Raw genomic sequence first — 17,748 nt, forward strand, 5'->3', positions numbered from 1 at the left:
TTCTAAAATGTAGGCAATTTTACATACAGATTAGGGAGTTTGAAGGGAAATGGAGCCAGGCATTTAAAGGTATATACGCATGTCAGCGTTGTGGAACTTTTGAACACTTGAACATTTAATATGTATCTACCCTAAGCTGCTGCCCATACTGAGGACATATTTACACCCCTTGTTAAACAATGCTAAAATAAGAACAATAGCAGAGGCCTTTCAATACTGTTTCAGGCTCAAAGAGGACAGTGCAATAACAAGGATGGTAATGTTTTTAGATCATGCCTATAAAGCATTAATTGCTTAGATGGCTTTTATAACGGGAAATTATGTATTTGTTTGAAACTACAGATTGAGCCGAAAATCTTTAGTACTAAATAGCATGTGTAACTCTTGTAGGTAAAGGACTATAAATGTGTATTTACATCAGGGAAACACATGTATAGAGTCCCATATGACAAATCGGATGGATACATCTTACCAAATAGCACATTAGCACTTTAACCCGCCAAATGAAATAACTTTATTTAAAGAATACAGTGGTAGACGGAGAGACAATGAATGGAAACCATGATGTGATCTTGTGTAAATACTGTATTATGAAGTGTATATGACCTTTTATGGTAAGTTTTAATTATTAAAATCAATTTCTCCTAAATACCTACATTTCTTATTGTAATCAAATGATTAATACAATAAATTATTTTACCACTACTACACTCCTCAGTATTGCAGACGCCGATTGGACCTCGTCAGTCAGACCTCAATCACTCATCCAACAGGCTTTTACAGGAGTCACTCAATGATTTATTTGATCATTCATAAAGTAAGAAAAAACACTTCATAGCTCTAGCCCCTCAGCGATGAGTCACTGCTTTCACCTTCAAACATGAGCAGAAGCTGCCTGCTTCCTCTGAAAAGAATTGCTGAGTTTGTGTGCTGGATTGTGGGGAATTCAGTACCCCTCATATTGGAGGGTGCAGATCTGTATTAAGGGTTTTGGACAATCAGACTTTGAGCTTGTCCGCTGTAACCCTACATAGTGGGGTGAAATACTAGATCTTAGGGATACCCTGACGCATGGCAACTTCACTGATCCCCCTGCAAATAACAATGTTCGACTGTCATATTTTTCCCCTCAATCCCGCCAGGTCCCACTCCCATATCTCAGGTTTCTGACATCATGCCTTTCCTATTCCTTATTGATGGTCCTCCGTGATTATGCTGATTGCCATTAAACTGGCTACTAAAAGGCAGAGAAGAAGGGATATGATTACTATAGTGGTGCTTCTTGCACGTCCTGTGTCCAGCACCCACCTTCGAGAAAATACTGTGCTACCTACACGCCCTGTCTGTATTCTGCTCTGTCCTGTCCATGTTGGGAGAATATCCCAATGCTAATGGTTGACACCATAGTTGTTGATAATTGACCTATGACCCCTATCCAAGATGGACGCCCATGATTCTGATGTGCCTGGAAACTTGTTATGATTTTCTCTGTTACTACTCTGTTTTCCTAGTTTAAGCCAGAGCTTTGCTGAATGGTATACCTTCTTCTGCTCACAGTTCGTCTGCATACCAACCGAATCTTCTACACGTATTTAAGGAACCTCACCCAATGGAAACGAGCTATTGTTAGGTTGCTTACTCTTGAATCAATTTCTAAATCCTGTCCTATGCTAACCCTTAGCATCTTATGTTGTCTGGGGTTATGTGTGCCACTGCCAGCTATCTTTAGATCCAGTCCTCTTGGGAGAGGCCCTGTGATGTGGATGTCAACTCTGCATCAGTATTCGTCGCTGTGTATTTAAACTTGCCAGCACGACCGTGACTTGTGCTATCCTCTGCTACATAATTTTATACAACACACATGGTGAATTGGGATAGGTCCCTGTCGACGCAATAAGGTACAAAGGGGAAGGAGACTCAATATGGTATAGGTGGAAAGGAGTGCAGGCTCCCAACAAATATACAAACCTCTAGCCACCTCGCTCCCAAAATGGCTCCTTCAAAGAGGGCTTGGTTGCCCTATAAAATAACAGTAATATAGGCAGGGCTTTAAGTGGGCCGGGTCTCAAGGGGTCTGAGCACCGGCAGTTTTTTTAAAGGGGGCCTCGAAACGGGTCTCTATCGGGCTCTGTTTTGAGCCCTGGCACAGGCGGTCCGTGTATTTTTTCCCGGACTCCAGTGACAGCTGTCACTGCAGTCCGGAAAAAAGTGCCAGGGCGCAAAACAGCCAGATAGATAACCGATTCGAGGCAGCAGTCACATCGATGTGCGCTGCCCACACTGCCCACTTCTCACTAGTGGAGAAGTTACGTCATGCCAGGTGAGCGTTGTGGGGGGAAGGGAAATCCTTTAAAGAGTCATTTTCTTTCTGAATTTCCATTCTCTTTCTGAAACGCAAGAGCAGCAACATTGTGGTGGTGTCACCGGGGCTTTAATTGGAAGCTTTTTCAATATTCTATTTAACAAGCCATAGTTACAGCTTATTTATCTTTTGCAACTAATAACCATTGACAAAGCCAATAGTCCTTACTTGTTGTAGGTATGATGTTACTTATTGTCTCACATATCTTAATGCAATGACAGAAACAGCAAAATACAAGTGGGCAGCATACTATGCTATACACAGATTTGTAGCGTGTTTGTTAAAGCCACGCCCCTAATTACACTGACCACGCCCCTTTGAGAGACCCCCCAGTTTTTTCATCCCACTTAAAGTCCTGAATATAGGGGCTACTGACTCATAAAATGACAGCATTTATCGGGACTGGGCCTTTGTTAGAAGGCGTGTGGACAAAAGCAGCTACGTTTTGGGAATCTCCTGGAAGGTGTAAGTCTAAGTTCTGTGACTATGCCATTCCTGAACAACGTTGAGTAAGTACGCTGAAACCGTTCGCCGCTCTGCGCACGTGAGGCAGACGAGCGTAGTGTAGCTGCCCAGACACATCTCGCTTACGGAGCCGCTGGGAGTGGCCCTGCCAGGTCTGGGAATTTGCATCGCGGGCCTCGGGAGCGTTGGCAGTGGGCGACGACCAATTAGCTTGTCTGACGCGTGCCATGCGGGGAGAACAGTAGGCACGACGGCCTCTGACAAGCGACGTTAATTGGAGTCAGCAGGCGGGCACGCGGCCCGGTGGGGTTTGCCAACAGATCCATGCGTCAGCGAAAGAAAAATACAACAGCATGACTTCTGTCGTCCAAACACTACGTGTGAGGAGGCATGCGTCGTTCTTAGCGGTAACGTTTGTGTGCGTATGTGTCCTTTTTTTTATTTTTTATATATCTTCGCTTTTCCCGCGCGCAGCTCAAGTTCACAGATTTCATAGAAGCTGTGAAGCTGTTGAATCTTGCACTCTGCAGGTCGCACGTCTTCGAGAACCTATTTTACAGCAGATTACGTTAAAAAAAAAATCAAGGATCGCAACTTCACAAAGACACACCAAGCCTCACATTCCAGGAACTCGTGTTTTTCGCTGCCATGCAGGCTTACTCATGCTGATCATGATATATTTGAAAACGGTAAATGTTATTATAAACACTCTGGAATTATTGTAAACTGTACCGTGAAATGTGTCGGACTCTTGATATCTCTCGAAAAGTGAACGAATCTATGAAAGAGATGCATCTGGCTCCAAAATACGTACAGTGCATTCCCTGAATACGACAAGGGCCCTTACCTACGTGCCAGATTTTCAGGACAAGAATTTGAGAGATTTTGTAAAAAAAACAACAAAAATGGGAATCTATTTCCCCATTTACTTCTATTGAAGCAAAGCAATTTTTGGCGCAATACAGCCAAAAGAAAGCCATGTGGCTTCAGAAATAAGGAGTGCCTGAATCGGACCTATTGGCAAATAGTCCCTTAACCTTCCATAGCTTTGATATCCTGTAGGCAGCCACCTAGTTGCAATACATTCAAAATACATAAAAAATGCTCGAAATCCTTTCAAACGAAATGGCATTGTGACGTGGCTACTGTGCCAATAAATATAAATTTGTCTTGGTAGCAAGCCTGAAATCACTGGCGGTCCTCAGTGTTCTAAACAGGTGCAGCACTGAGGCTGGGATTACACAGAGGCTGATGCATATACATTCAAAACCATTTTAAAGCGGTTGTCACCTGTAATCTTGTAAAGAGCATAGTTACCTAGGCTGCAGTGAGACTTCTCCTAATAACAGTGATCTTCTAGGTTACTGAAATGTCTCAATACATGGAAAACTGAAGAATCTACACAGTGCTGCCGTGGAATATCACCGAAGTGAGAGTGGTGTCAATTTGTATATTCACAAACTCATCCTCCTATACATTCCTCTCAGTGAGTTAAGCCCCCCGCTCTAGATAGGTCTTTAATCTACATGTCAGTCACGTCTTAAGTGTACATACTCTGTGAGCTATGCAAGTCCATACAACTCCGCCCTGCTGAATCTGCTCTTCAGGAAATGGAAGACTGTGCTTACGACTTCTGTGAGAGAAGGAAGCTTGCTTTGCTACTGCTATGCTGTCCCTATTCTGCGAGGCAGTGAAGCTTGCACTGCTGCTGCCTGATTTGTATCTGTCTTGTGATGGGAAAAGCTTGTGCTAATGCTATCATAGCTGTACCTATGTTCTGAAGGAGAGTAGCTCGCACTGGTTCTGCCCAGGGTATAGCACTTATATGAAGAGGGGTGTTTCCCTCTGCTGTTGCTCCATTCTATATAAAATAAAGAGTATTTTGAATGCACTTACATAACATGCCCTGGGCAGTCAGAAGCTGAGATCAGAGATGCCTTTCAGATGCAAATGCCAGCATCACCTGCTAATGGGCTAACATCAACACTCCTTTCAAACCCTGCATTTAAAATGCCCTATTTACCAGACGGAGAGAGCTCTAGCAGTTAATCATGTCTAGAGACACAGGGAAAGGAAAAATAATGATCTGTCACTCCTCTCCCTGACCCTATCCTTGGGCATTGTGTGATTTAGGTGGTTTGCATACACCACCACTGTACAGTGCCCTGTGTTAAAGAAGAGGAGCACATTTTGCAGGTCCTACCCCTCTAGTTCCAACAGTGCCTTAAATCCAATATGGTACGACTCAAAGTGCCCACTGAAGGAAGGAGCTAAAATACGCAAAGTAAGCACATGATGTTTGCTGCGGCGGCCTAAGAAGGACGTGATGCTGTGAGGGATGGCTTGTAAAGGCCTCAAACCGCTCCACCCTCTTACTCTTACCAAGATGAATGGGTAAAAAAAAAACCCCACAAAAGTACTTATATAAAACCTAGTGCGAGAGAGCGTTCAAAAATTAAAATGACGAAGAGGCTGCGAGAGTGGTTTGTGGAAGCTGGTGGGGGTAGAAGCAACATGAGTGAGAGATCAATGAGGCAAAACGAGAAACATACAGGCAAAATAATGCAACATGGAGTAAAAGGGAGAAGCACACAGGCGAGAGTGAGCAACAGGAGTGTGGATGGGCGGAGATAAGCACATGGGTGAGAGAAATCTGCGTGGTGGGTGGGGAAAAAAGCAGACGAGGGAGAGAGCTGGAAAACAAATGCAGTCTTGAGGAGTGCTTAAACAAAAAGTTCCTTAAAAGCGAGCATTGGAAGCTTATAAGCAAGTTTGTCAAAGAGATGGGAAAGTATCTATGCTCCATGATAGAGACAAATATAAGAGGAATAGGCTGAAACAAGGAAGCCTTGAATAGAAAGATTGTAAATTAGGGTGCCAAAATAAGCTAATAATAAGTGATGGGCAGTTTGTAAGCCCTTTTAAATTCTTGGTCTTGCAACCTCCTTCTCAGCTGAACATATAGTTTCAGAAATCACTGCAATTTGGTAAGGTTCCCTAAACTCTACTTAAAATGGACGATAAAAACCAATACTGCAGTGACATATTACTGGAAGTCATCCACATTGCGGCGGGGGCATTTCTATGAAGTGGATGCGTATGAATCATAATTTAGATTTTTACCTCCTTCAGTGACAGATAAAAATTGGTAAGCAAATGGTCCAATACTTCATACAGTGGATGCAAAAAAGTATGATCTTATTTCCCTGAATTGGGACATATGCTGAAGCAAAGGTCTTCAAACTTTTTTGCTCTGAGCCCTCCTAAGCAAAGTGCTTCGAATTGGAGGGGGGGGGGTCAAAACATATTGATAAGGATTAGGGGAGCAGGAGGGACAGGGCTGAGGGCAGGAGCAAAGTTTGAGATCATTTCATGGATGCTTTTCTGTAGCTCATAATACACAATAAATTTGCGACTTGTAGTAGAACAAATTGATTAGCAGACATTTCAAAGCGATACAAAAGGGGATGATGGACGGAGCGTTTGAACAAATCAAACACTCACCCCCAGTCAACTGATCTGGGTTTAATCCATCACCATTCTTTAGTTCACTCAGCCACCCCAGTTCAGACATGGCTATATGCAAATCAGTCTGACCCTGTGCCTTGTGGGAACAGTCCAGCCCGAACTGCCAAGACATGTCTTCCCTGGACCGGAAACAAGCATCCTGGGACCGGTTTCGGATTCATAATCCTCATCAGCCAGGCTATCTTGAATCCAGTGGCCAAGTGAACAAGGGACTCACGTCTGAGCATACCCTGCCACACTTAGGGCGAACAAAGCGATACAAAAGGGGATGATGGACGGAGCGTTTGAACAAATCAAACACTCACCCCCAGTCAACTGATCTGGGTTTAATCCATCACCATTCTTTAGTTCACTCAGCCACCCCAGTTCAGACATGGCTATATGCAAATCAGTCTGACCCTGTGCCTTGTGGGAACAGTCCAGCCCGAACTGCCAAGACATGTCTTCCCTGGACCGGAAACAAGCATCCTGGGACCGGTTTCGGATTCATAATCCTCATCAGCCAGGCTATCTTGAATCCAGTGGCCAAGTGAACAAGGGACTCACGTCTGAGCATACCCTGCCACACTTAGGGCGAACAAAGCGATACAAAAGGGGATGATGGACGGAGCGTTTGAACAAATCAAACACTCACCCCCAGTCAACTGATCTGGGTTTAATCCATCACCATTCTTTAGTTCACTCAGCCACCCCAGTTCAGACATGGCTATATGCAAATCAGTCTGACCCTGTGCCTTGTGGGAACAGTCCAGCCCGAACTGCCAAGACATGTCTTCCCTGGACCGGAAACAAGCATCCTGGGACCGGTTTCGGATTCATAATCCTCATCAGCCAGGCTATCTTGATTCCAGTGGCCAAGTGAACAAGGGACTCACGTCTGAGCATGCCCTGCCACACTTAGGGCGAACAAAGCGATACAAAAGGGGATGATGGACGGAGCGTTTGAACAAATCAAACACTCACCCCCAGTCAACTGATCTGGGTTTAATCCATCACCATTCTTTAGTTCACTCAGCCACCCCAGTTCAGACATGGCTATATGCAAATCAGTCTGACCCTGTGCCTTGTGGGAACAGTCCAGCCCGAACTGCCAAGACATGTCTTCCCTGGACCGGAAACAAGCATCCTGGGACCGGTTTCGGATTCATAATCCTCATCAGCCAGGCTATCTTGAATCCAGTGGCCAAGTGAACAAGGGACTCACGTCTGAGCATACCCTGCCACACTTAGGGCGAACAAAGCGATACAAAAGGGGATGATGGACGGAGCGTTTGAACAAATCAAACACTCACCCCCAGTCAACTGATCTGGGTTTAATCCATAATAGTACACTTTCCACCAATTAGTTTAACCTGCACTTATTTCATTTAAGGTGTGTGCATGTATTTTATATGCAGTTATCTATAGGGAAAAAAAAATTGTTACAGACTAGTTTGTTCTTTTTAACCACAACTTTGACCCCACCAACCCACTCACTGACTTTGCCAGAGGGCACTCAGGATTACTATTTCACACTTTTTATGCACTCCAACCTTTGCATATAAATGAGGACAGCCTGTTTGAAGACGTCTGTGCTAAAGTATCACTGCAACAGAAACGGCATCCACTATGTCCTGAAAATTCTATCTATCTATCTTACAGGGTGGCATTCGTGACTGTGTAGTTATAGTTAGGACATAGTTACCATAAGAAATTGATGGTTTGGTTTGCTACTAACTTTGATGCAGTTTGATGAATCTTCTTGAAACGTACCCAAAAAGTTTATTCACCACAATGAAATTCTCCCTGAAACGTTTTGGCGGGATTCATTAAGCGGGGACTAGAAAAAGGGTGGTCCCTAAACACAATTTCCCCATCAAATTTCCATACGGATATTTGAACAGCGCTGCAACAAAAATGGCTTAACAGAATTACACTAAATGTGGCAGAAAGCTATATCTTAATTCAGAAAGTGTAAGTTGTGTTATTTGGTGTAAATCCATACAATAGTTTCTGAGAAATTAAGGATCAACATTTATAGATTTCTCGAAGGTTGGGTTTGCGGGACTCTCACAGAACTCTTAATCACAATACAAAAAATATGTAGGGATTCTATTGGTTGAGAGGGTTTTTTTCCCCATCAGCTTGCCTGCTCTCGCATGAGCTCGGCTCCTGTGAAAACGCACATTTTGATTGGCTAGCCGCAACACAAACAGAAATGTTGCTGCCACCATTACAAGGCTCTGGGAGCCTGTCTCAATGGCCTAAAAATATTTAAGATCTAAAGGGCAGGCTAGGGACACCTTGACCCACTGGCCCTTGTGTCATAAAAATTATTTTGGGGGTGTTCCAATCCTATGAGAGTCTCTTGAGAGTCACGCAGCCCCTGTGTGCTCATGTAAGGTTTTGTGGAGAGAAAAGGGGACATGCGAGCTCCCATGAGACATTTGCAAGATCGGGAGAGAATTAGAGAAAAAAATGGGGTGTGGGTTGCTGTGGTGGGTTGCCCACCTATGTGGGATTGGGTGCAGGACCTGGCTGCAGGTCTAGTTCTGTGGCCAGCCCCATGCTGCACACATTCGAGGGTTCAGTGCTCTGGGCGTTGACTGCTTGTGGGGAGTGAAGGTGGGCTCAGTGCCTGGTCACAGTCTGCATTGTTTATGGCCTCATATATTGCATCACATATAATATGCTCTATGACAAATGTCATTTCATTGACCATGGCCTTAAGTGATGTAATATGTGAATCCATTGGCTGGGCACTAGTTATAGTTAGCTCAGTAAATGATAACTGGTGAATTTCAATGATTATTTTTTAGTCTAAAATGGTATTTCCTATCTGACATTTTCAGCTCACTGTAACCTCACTTTAACCCTTCTTTATTTTTAGTGAATTGGTTTTTTTTGTGGTTTGTTTTACAAATTAAGATATTATCAGACCTCACTAAAATGTTAACATTGACCTTTGTTTTTGTCACTGAATTGCTATGAATTATTTTAGGGCAAAGTATGATCTTACTACCATACCTGCACCCAACCCAACCAGAGATGCCCAACCCTCCCCCCACCTCATGCACAGCCAGCCAATGAGCGAGCTCGACACAATATAAAGGAGTGCCATAATGTCGAATCCTACCAAACAGGTGCTCTCTTCACCAATTTATTCTTCACCACTGCACTCTGTGCCACCACCACACTCTACTCTGCAATTCACTAGGCCACTACATTTTACACCATTATAATCTAAGTCACTGCACTCTACGCCACTCTATTCTACTCTGCACCACTGCACTCTACACCAATGCACTCTACGCCACTCTATTATACACCACTGCAGTCAACAACAGTCTACTCTGCATTACTTCACTCTACTCCACTGCACTCTACCCTGCACCACTCCACTGTACGCCACTTCTACTCTGCAACAAAGTACTCTCTGCCCCTGAACTCTATGCCAATTTACTCTGCAACACTGCAATCTATGCCACTAAGCTCTATTTAACGGCACTCTAGTCCAATGCACTGTACATCACTACACTCTATGCCGCTATATTCTGCATCGCTCCACCGTACAACACTGCACTTTACGTCAATCCACTCTAAGCTACTATGAACCACTGCACTGTACAACACTGCACTTTACACCACTTCACTCCACTCTGGAGCAATCTTCTCTGTCACTGTATTCCACTCTGCATGATTCTACCCTACACCACTCCACGCCACTGCAGTCTACCCTACGTCACTCCACTCCGCACCACTCTACGCCACTCTGTTCTATGCTGCTGTACTCTATGCACTGCACTCTACGCCACTGCACTCTACACCACTTTACTCAAAACCAATTCACTCTTGGCCACTGCACTGTATGCCAATCTACTCTGCACCACTGCACTGTAAGCCACTATACTCTAGAAACACTACACCCGGGGTCTCCAGTTTTTCCGTAGTGAGAGCTACTTCTGATCAATGAAAAGCTACTGAAGGGTAAGCAACTCATGCATTGTTACTAGACGCCCCACACCCAGCTTCATTGACTTTAAGCCTAATGTACATAGCGCACAATAATGTGGTTTGAACAAAATATTAGTGGCACTGACAGGGCTGCCATGTGTGTCAGGGCATGGTTTTTGGGATGAATGAACATGTGTGCACATGAATGGGATATATAAGTATGAGTGAGTATGAGCCTGTGTCGTATGTACTTGTGGCACAGGACATACCTTTCACCATATGTGGCACCGTTAACCCGTTGCACGCTGATGACGGAACCGCTCCGTCATCAGCTGCGGTGGCGCTGTGCTGATGACGGAGCGGTTCCGTCATGGCCCTGCCGCCGCGCCTGTGCGGTGCGGATTCCGCGCCTGCGCTGGGCGTTCTACTGAGCGGGCGGGCCCATGACGGAACCGCTCCGTCATCAGCACAGCTCAACCGCGGCTGGTGACGGAGCGGTTCCGTCACCAGCATGCGGCCGCCCGCCCCCTTAGCACTGCGGCGGAATAGCCGCCGCAGTGAAGGGGTTAATGTATAACACAAACATAGAACTCTTTTTTTTTTTTTTTTTTTTTAGATGGGCGAAATTTAAGTGCAGGAAAATGTTCAGCAAAAATGTTCATAACACTGAACATTTTTCTGCACTTTCTCCCACTTAAAATAAAGGCTGTATTTTTCAGTTATAAATATAACTCTGTGTCTACCAGCCACAGGGAGCAAGATGCCTGCCATGTGTAAAGGAGACTTTTTGAAATGGGAGAAACTTAAACTGAAGAGTTAACTTTATGTTTATATGGATTCCATAAAACCCATCATTTACATTTTTTCCCATTTCCAAGTATCACATTTACAAACAGCAGGAATCTTTCTCACAGTGCCTGTAGACATTTTGCCATATTAATAACAGAAAAATACAGCCATTTGTTTAAATGGGAAGGGGTTAAGGTGAAGAAACATGCTTCATAAAATATTAAAAATAATTGTTTTATGTGAAAGTGGAGAAAACATTAACACTTAAAGTTCCTCCCATTTAAAAAATTACTATTATTTAAAAAAAAAAAAAAAAAAAAAAAAAATTACTATTGTTACTTTATAAATATGGCACAATGACTACTGGCCACTGGGAACAAGAGGCCTGCAGCCTGCTGATAATAATGTAAAATAAATACAATACAGCCTTCCCTTAACTTTAAAAGGAAAATGAGACCCTGTCTTTATTTAAAAATTAATTCAAGGCTGTGAGCTACTCTGAAGGTGTTTGGGAGCTACTGGTAGCTCACGATCGACTGGTTGGAGACACCTGCTCTAGACAACTGCACTCTACGCCACTGTTCTATATGCCATTGCACTGTACGTCATTGAACTCTCCGTCACTCTATTCTAATCTGCACCACAGTACAGTACGCTGCAGTTCTCTATGACCTTTTACTCTACACTACTCTGCTCCATGCCACTGCACTCTACACCAGTGAACCCTACGCCACCCTACCCCACACAGCTGCACTGTACGACACTCTACTCTGCAACTGAACTATACTCCACTCTACTCTTCACCACTGCACTTTATGCCACTGTACACTACTCTGCACCACTCTACTGAATGCCACTCTACTGCACTCTGTACCACTGCACTCTTCTTCTATACACCATTGCACTCTTCACCACTGCCACTTTACCCCACTCCAGTCTAGGCCACTCCACTTTGCTCTGCATCACTCCACTCTGCACCACTCCACTCTACACCACTCCACACCGTGCCACTGTACTCTGCAACACTGCACTGTGCGCGAATGCACTCAACTCTGTACCACTCCATTCTACGCCAGTGCACCCTACCCTGCACCACTCCACTCTATGCCACTTAACTGTACTCTGAAACAACCTGCTCTATACCATTGCACTATTGGCCACTGCATGCTACGCCACTCTGCTCTGCACCGCTCTATGCCACTCTACTCTAAACCACTACATTCTACACCAGTGCACAGTACACCACCTTACTCAAAACCAATGCACTCTACGCCACTGTATTCTACTCTGTAGCACTGAACTCTTTACCACTCTATTCTACATCACTCCACTCTACACCACTCTACTTTACGCCGCTCTACTTTAAGCCACTCTACTTTATGCTACTCAACACCTTTGCACTCTACTTTGTACCACTCCACTCTGTTCTGAAAGTCTACTGTACGCCACTGCACTTTACTCCACTGCACTCTATGCCACTCTACTCTGTGCCACTACCCTCTACACCACTCTACTCTGTCACTGCACTCTGCAGAAATGCACACTACACAACTTTACTCAAAATGAGTGCAATCTATGCCACTGTACTCTACACCAATATACTCTGCACCACTGTACTTTACACCACTCCGCTCTGGGCCACTCTAAGACACTCCACTCCATTAAACCTAACTCCACTCTGAAGACACTGTACTCCACTCTACAACACTCCACGCCACCTTATGACACTACTCCACTCTGACACTCTACCCAACTCCCTGTACGCCACTTCATGTCACTTTAATCCACTCTATTCTATGACACACTACTCCACTCACTATATGCCACTCTACTCCACACTACACCACTCCACTCAATGCCACTCCACTCTACGACAATCTACTCCACGGCACTCTACTCTTCTCTCTGCAACCCCCTCTACACCAATCTACTATGCGCCACCCCATGACGCTGTATGTCCCTCCAGTCTACGACACTGTACTCCACTCTATGCCATTCTACAACACGCCACTCCATAACACTCCACTCCTCTCACTGACTCTTTACTCCACTCTAGAACCCTCTATTCCACTCTAGGACCCTCTATTCCACTCAACTCTGACATTCTACTTCCTCCATGTCACTCCTCGCCACTCCATGACTCTCCACTCCACTCAGTTCTACTCTCTGACACTCCACGACTCTCTACGCCACTCCATAACACTCCACTTTGCAACATGCTACTCCAAGCCACTCTCCTGGACGCCATTAACTTTTAGCTATGCGGACCAGCATGGTGTGTAACTTGGCTAAAACATATTGGCAAAGCCTTTAGATCTTACGTAGGCAAGACCTATTGGCTTTGCTAATGCTTGTTTTAAATAAGGTGGGTCTTTTGGCTCTGCCAATGGGATTACCAAACCAATACATAAAATGGAGGCCTATTAGGTTTGTCAAGGGTTGAACACATCAGTACTCAAGGCAAGCCCATTGGCTTTGTCAAGGTGTCACCACATCATTATATAAAGGCAAGCCTATAACTTTGTCAAGGGGTCACCACATCATTATATAAAGGCAAGCCTATAACTTTGTCAAGGCGTCACCACATCAAATATAAAAGGCTGGCCTATTAGATTTGCCAAGAGGTGACCATATCAATAAACAAAGCAAGCCCATTTGCTTTGTTGGGGAGTCAGCTCATTATTATATAAAGGCAAGCCTATTGGCTTTGTCAAAGTGTGACCTGTCAGTATACAGGGCAAGCCTATTGTCTTTGTCAAGGAGTTACCACATCAGTATACTAAGGCAAGCCTATTGGCTTTGTCAACAATAGTAAACTCTGTTAGAGTTTTTCTTTTATATTCCCCAGGCCACATAATGTAGTCAACAGACCAACCACAAAGGTTTCCTGCAGCTCTTGATTAAAGCAAAAGCTCCAGCTTTGGCATGGCGTGGAAAGAGTCTAAACTATTCCCCGAGTCATGTTGTATACGCCCCAGGAAACATAGGGTTACTTTCAATAAATGGTTTCTGGGTGTCTGCTGCACTCCCTGCAAACGCCACACTTTAACTTTGCGGAGGCACCACAAAGCAAGCTAAAATATGTTTATTTTTTTACACTAAACACAAATACATAGGATTAAATCTAGATAAATGAGCAGAAAACTATCATGGAGTACAGACTGAAATGTAAAAAAAAAAAATTGGGAGGGTCGGCTTTAGGCACCTAGTAGTCAATGTAAGCTCAGATTGCGATCTGAAAGTTACTTTTGGTTAGCATATAACTTTGATTCTGTTTGATGGGTCTGTATAGAACTTTAAAAAAAAAGGTACGTCCAGTTCAAATTCGCTTTAGGAAACTTTGCTCACCACTTCTGAAAAGCAACTGAACATAATTACACCAAACTTGCCATGAAACTCGAATTTTACTCAGTGGAGCACCTTTGCTTGTTTTGTTGTAAATCTATTCAGGAGTTTTGGATAAATCAGTGTTACAAAAATGGAGGTTTGAAAAGGGTTACATTTTAGGGATGTCTGATTGGTAGTTTGTGAATTGTCCCCCAAACCTGTGTTTTGAGACCAGTTTGTGGACCCAAATTAAAATGGAACCCCTCCTCGCAATTGTTTGACGGATTTTTTGTATCCTGCTGTCTTTTTTGGGTCCGCAAGCTCAGACTTGAGTTTGCCAACCCAAAGGCTTTATTTGACTGCATGTTAGAGCAAATGGCTGTCGCCATTGCAGGACAGGGGCCATGGTCCTCGCTTTTTGAAAATAAATAAAAGGGCAGCCTTAGGGGGCATGGTGGGCACACAGGTAATTTGGGAGTAGCCCTCTTAAGCACTGCCCCCCTATGAGGGGTCCCTTGAGCTTCGCACAGGGTTTGCAAATCCTATCAGGTAGTGGCTCCTTCAAAGCCTCCTTGAAGTTCATACAGACTTGATGGGTTATGAAGCTCATTGACCCGTGCTGAATTCTCTACAGTGGTTTGGGTACTCTCTGCAGAATATGTACAGAGTTTGTGGATTACAAAACACATGGACTCATGCTGTGGTTCATGGACTCTGTAAAGAGTTTGCAGATTATGAAACTTGTGATCCCCTGTTGGGTCCCGTGCCATTGTTCATAAACTGTTGAGTTTGAGGATCATACCATCTATTTGGGTGTTTCGAATCCACAAACTTAATGTTTAACCCCCAGATTCATCATTGTCCCGTTTTGCGAGTCCTTAATAGCGATTATTAAGGAATCGCTATTAAATACTCGCAAAATGGGATTTATGTAGAAATCGCTATTTTATTTGCGATTTCTTCAGCTTCCTTGACTCCCCATTCATTCCTATGGGCCTAAAGGCCCATAGGAATGAATGGGGAGTCATTCCTTATTTACGATTAGCAATTTGCTAATTGCAAATAAGGATGCGATTTCAAGGGTTCCAGGGGTGTCCAAAGGACACCCTGTAGCACCCCTGTAATGTAAATGTAGACTGATGTTGCGCACACACATGTCCAAAGGACATGTGTGTGTGTAACATACAACTTAGAAAAATGCACTAAAGTGCATTTTTCTACGTTTTCGCTATTTACCACGAAGTCAGACTTCGCGTTAAATAGCGGCCAAAAATAGCGATTTCGCAATTTTTAAAAGGTTCATGAATAGCATTTAAGGAATCTCAAATTGAGATTCCTTAAATGCGATCGCAATTTGATAAATCGCAATTATTTGCGATTTTTTAAATTGCGAGTTCATGAACCATTGATGAATCTCAAATGCCATTTTTTGCGGGCGCAAACGGCCGAATTTTGCGATTCGCACCGTTTGCGCTCGCAAAAATGCTTGATGAATCTACCTGTAAGTCTGCAAACTCTGTATATGTTTTTTTCTCACAATTTAATAAAGTTAATTACACTTTCTTTAAAAATGTGGGCTAGGGTCAAATCATGTTTTTTGGAGAGGTGCATTCTTAGTGAACGGAAACTTTTTTTAAACGTAGTTTGCAGACTCCAACCAGATTCTACAGACCTAGCAATGATGGGAGGGCTTCCTCTAAAGTCAGTTGACTTGGATTAGAGTCTATAGACCATTTGACAATTTAAAAACAATTATGATGTTTCCATTGTTTGAAACTTAATTTAGCCTTTCACTACATCAAAAAGTGTCTGTTTCCTAGCAACACGAGTTATAGCTACTATTTCCAGACAGCAGAGTAGTTATTGCTATTTTACACTTCAGACTGACTCATCTGAGAAGGTTCCGAGGCCAACATCCGCTTCTCAACAAGAGGAGGGAGTCTTCTGCATAGGGAAGACTGATAACACCCTTTAAAGACTCCATAATTTGTTTTATTTGTCACCCGTGACTCCGGAGAGAAAGAAATTGAATGTCCAGATGGTAAAATGTAATCTGTGCAGCCTTAAACTCGGTACACTCACAGTATTGAGAACGAAAAGATAGGAGATAATAGCAAGAAAAGGCATTAATAAAGAAACAAAATGTGGCTCCCTTATAAAGTGGCTATTTGCAATTAAAGTTCCACTGTAGTTAATATAAAACACACAAAAATTAAAACAAGCAGCGGCAAAGCCAACAGTTCTGGCCCTGGCTGCCAGCCTTTAGGTAATTCTTGTTTTGGCGTGATTTTTGCAAAACCTTACTGTTTGGGAATATGCCGGGCTCTCCGCAGTCTATAAAAAGAATCATTTGCTACGGGGAAAACGTTATTTTGGTCTGAAAAAAACACACATACCATACATAGTATGTATATTTTAGTAAAATCAAAAGTTCTTGGCTAACACAGACCTTAAAATGTCAATCCGTCTGGCACTGCTGTACGCCTCTAGAAAGAAAGAGGAAAATAAAGAAAGAAAGGAAATTAAAGCAATTAAGAAAGAGGAAAATAAATCAAGAAAGAGGAAAAGAAAGAAGAAATGAAAAAGAAGGAAGAAAGAAAGAAAGAAGGGAAGAAATTGGAGAAATAAGAAAGGATGGAAGAGAGAAAGAAAAAGGTAGAAACAGGATAATTTAATACAGAACCGTTTCAAATGGACACAGTCTGGTAAGCTATGAAATAGCTGCAGTCAGAAAAGCAAAATACTCCAAAAGGAATGTACAACAGCATTGGGAGAAGATGGGATCAGATAAAGGTAGAATGTTCCCTGTAATCATATGGGAAGCGCCCTGCTATCACATCAGGCTAAAACATAAAGGCAACACTATAGTAATTATAAAGTAAATAAAAACACTGGCACTGAAGGGAACTAGCTTGTGCGTGAATGTGCTCCTTGTGAAAGAACAAAATGCAGTCATTTGAAGGGAAGTTAACCAGTGGCTTATGTAGGCTGGCCCACTGCCCCATGCTATCATCTGTAGTGGGCAAAAACAAAACGTGAATGGCACAACAACAGACCAGTGGATGAAGAGATGTCTGAAAGCCCTATATATAAGTATGTTATACATACTTAAGTAAAATCAAAAGGTCTTGACTAACGCAGACCAAAAAAGTCAAACAAAAGTTTAACGATTCTTCTGAGAATCGCCCACAAAACTCAATAACAGATCTTTTCATAGGGCTGTGCAAGGTCACCTGCGATGGGTTGGCTGCCAAAAGCTATGCACAGCATGGGTGTTAGCCACAGGACCAGTCTGAAGGCCAGGCCCGGTGGTCAACGCCCACGGTGCAAATCTGATGGCAGTG

General features: G+C 43.4%; 1 protein-coding gene across 2 annotated transcripts in view; it reads left to right on the top strand.

Moving 5' to 3' along the window:
- Window positions 1-17,748, top strand: part of LOC144782009 (synaptosomal-associated protein 25-like) — a 445,013-nt gene that overhangs the window by 84,912 nt on the left and 342,353 nt on the right. Inside the window, exon 1 of one of the 2 annotated variants that reach the window (XM_078661117.1) lies at window positions 3,095-3,245. The exons of the other annotated variant lie outside the window; for it this stretch is intronic. The gene's annotated coding sequence lies outside the window, so the exon portion shown is untranslated. Of the gene's footprint in view, window positions 1-3,094; window positions 3,246-17,748 lie in introns of those variants that run through there. 2 annotated transcript variants of the gene reach the window in all.

The sequence above is a fragment of the Lissotriton helveticus genome, chromosome 9 (genome assembly GCF_964261635.1).
Source record: "Lissotriton helveticus chromosome 9, aLisHel1.1, whole genome shotgun sequence".
Classification (NCBI taxonomy): Eukaryota; Metazoa; Chordata; class Amphibia; order Caudata; family Salamandridae; genus Lissotriton; species Lissotriton helveticus.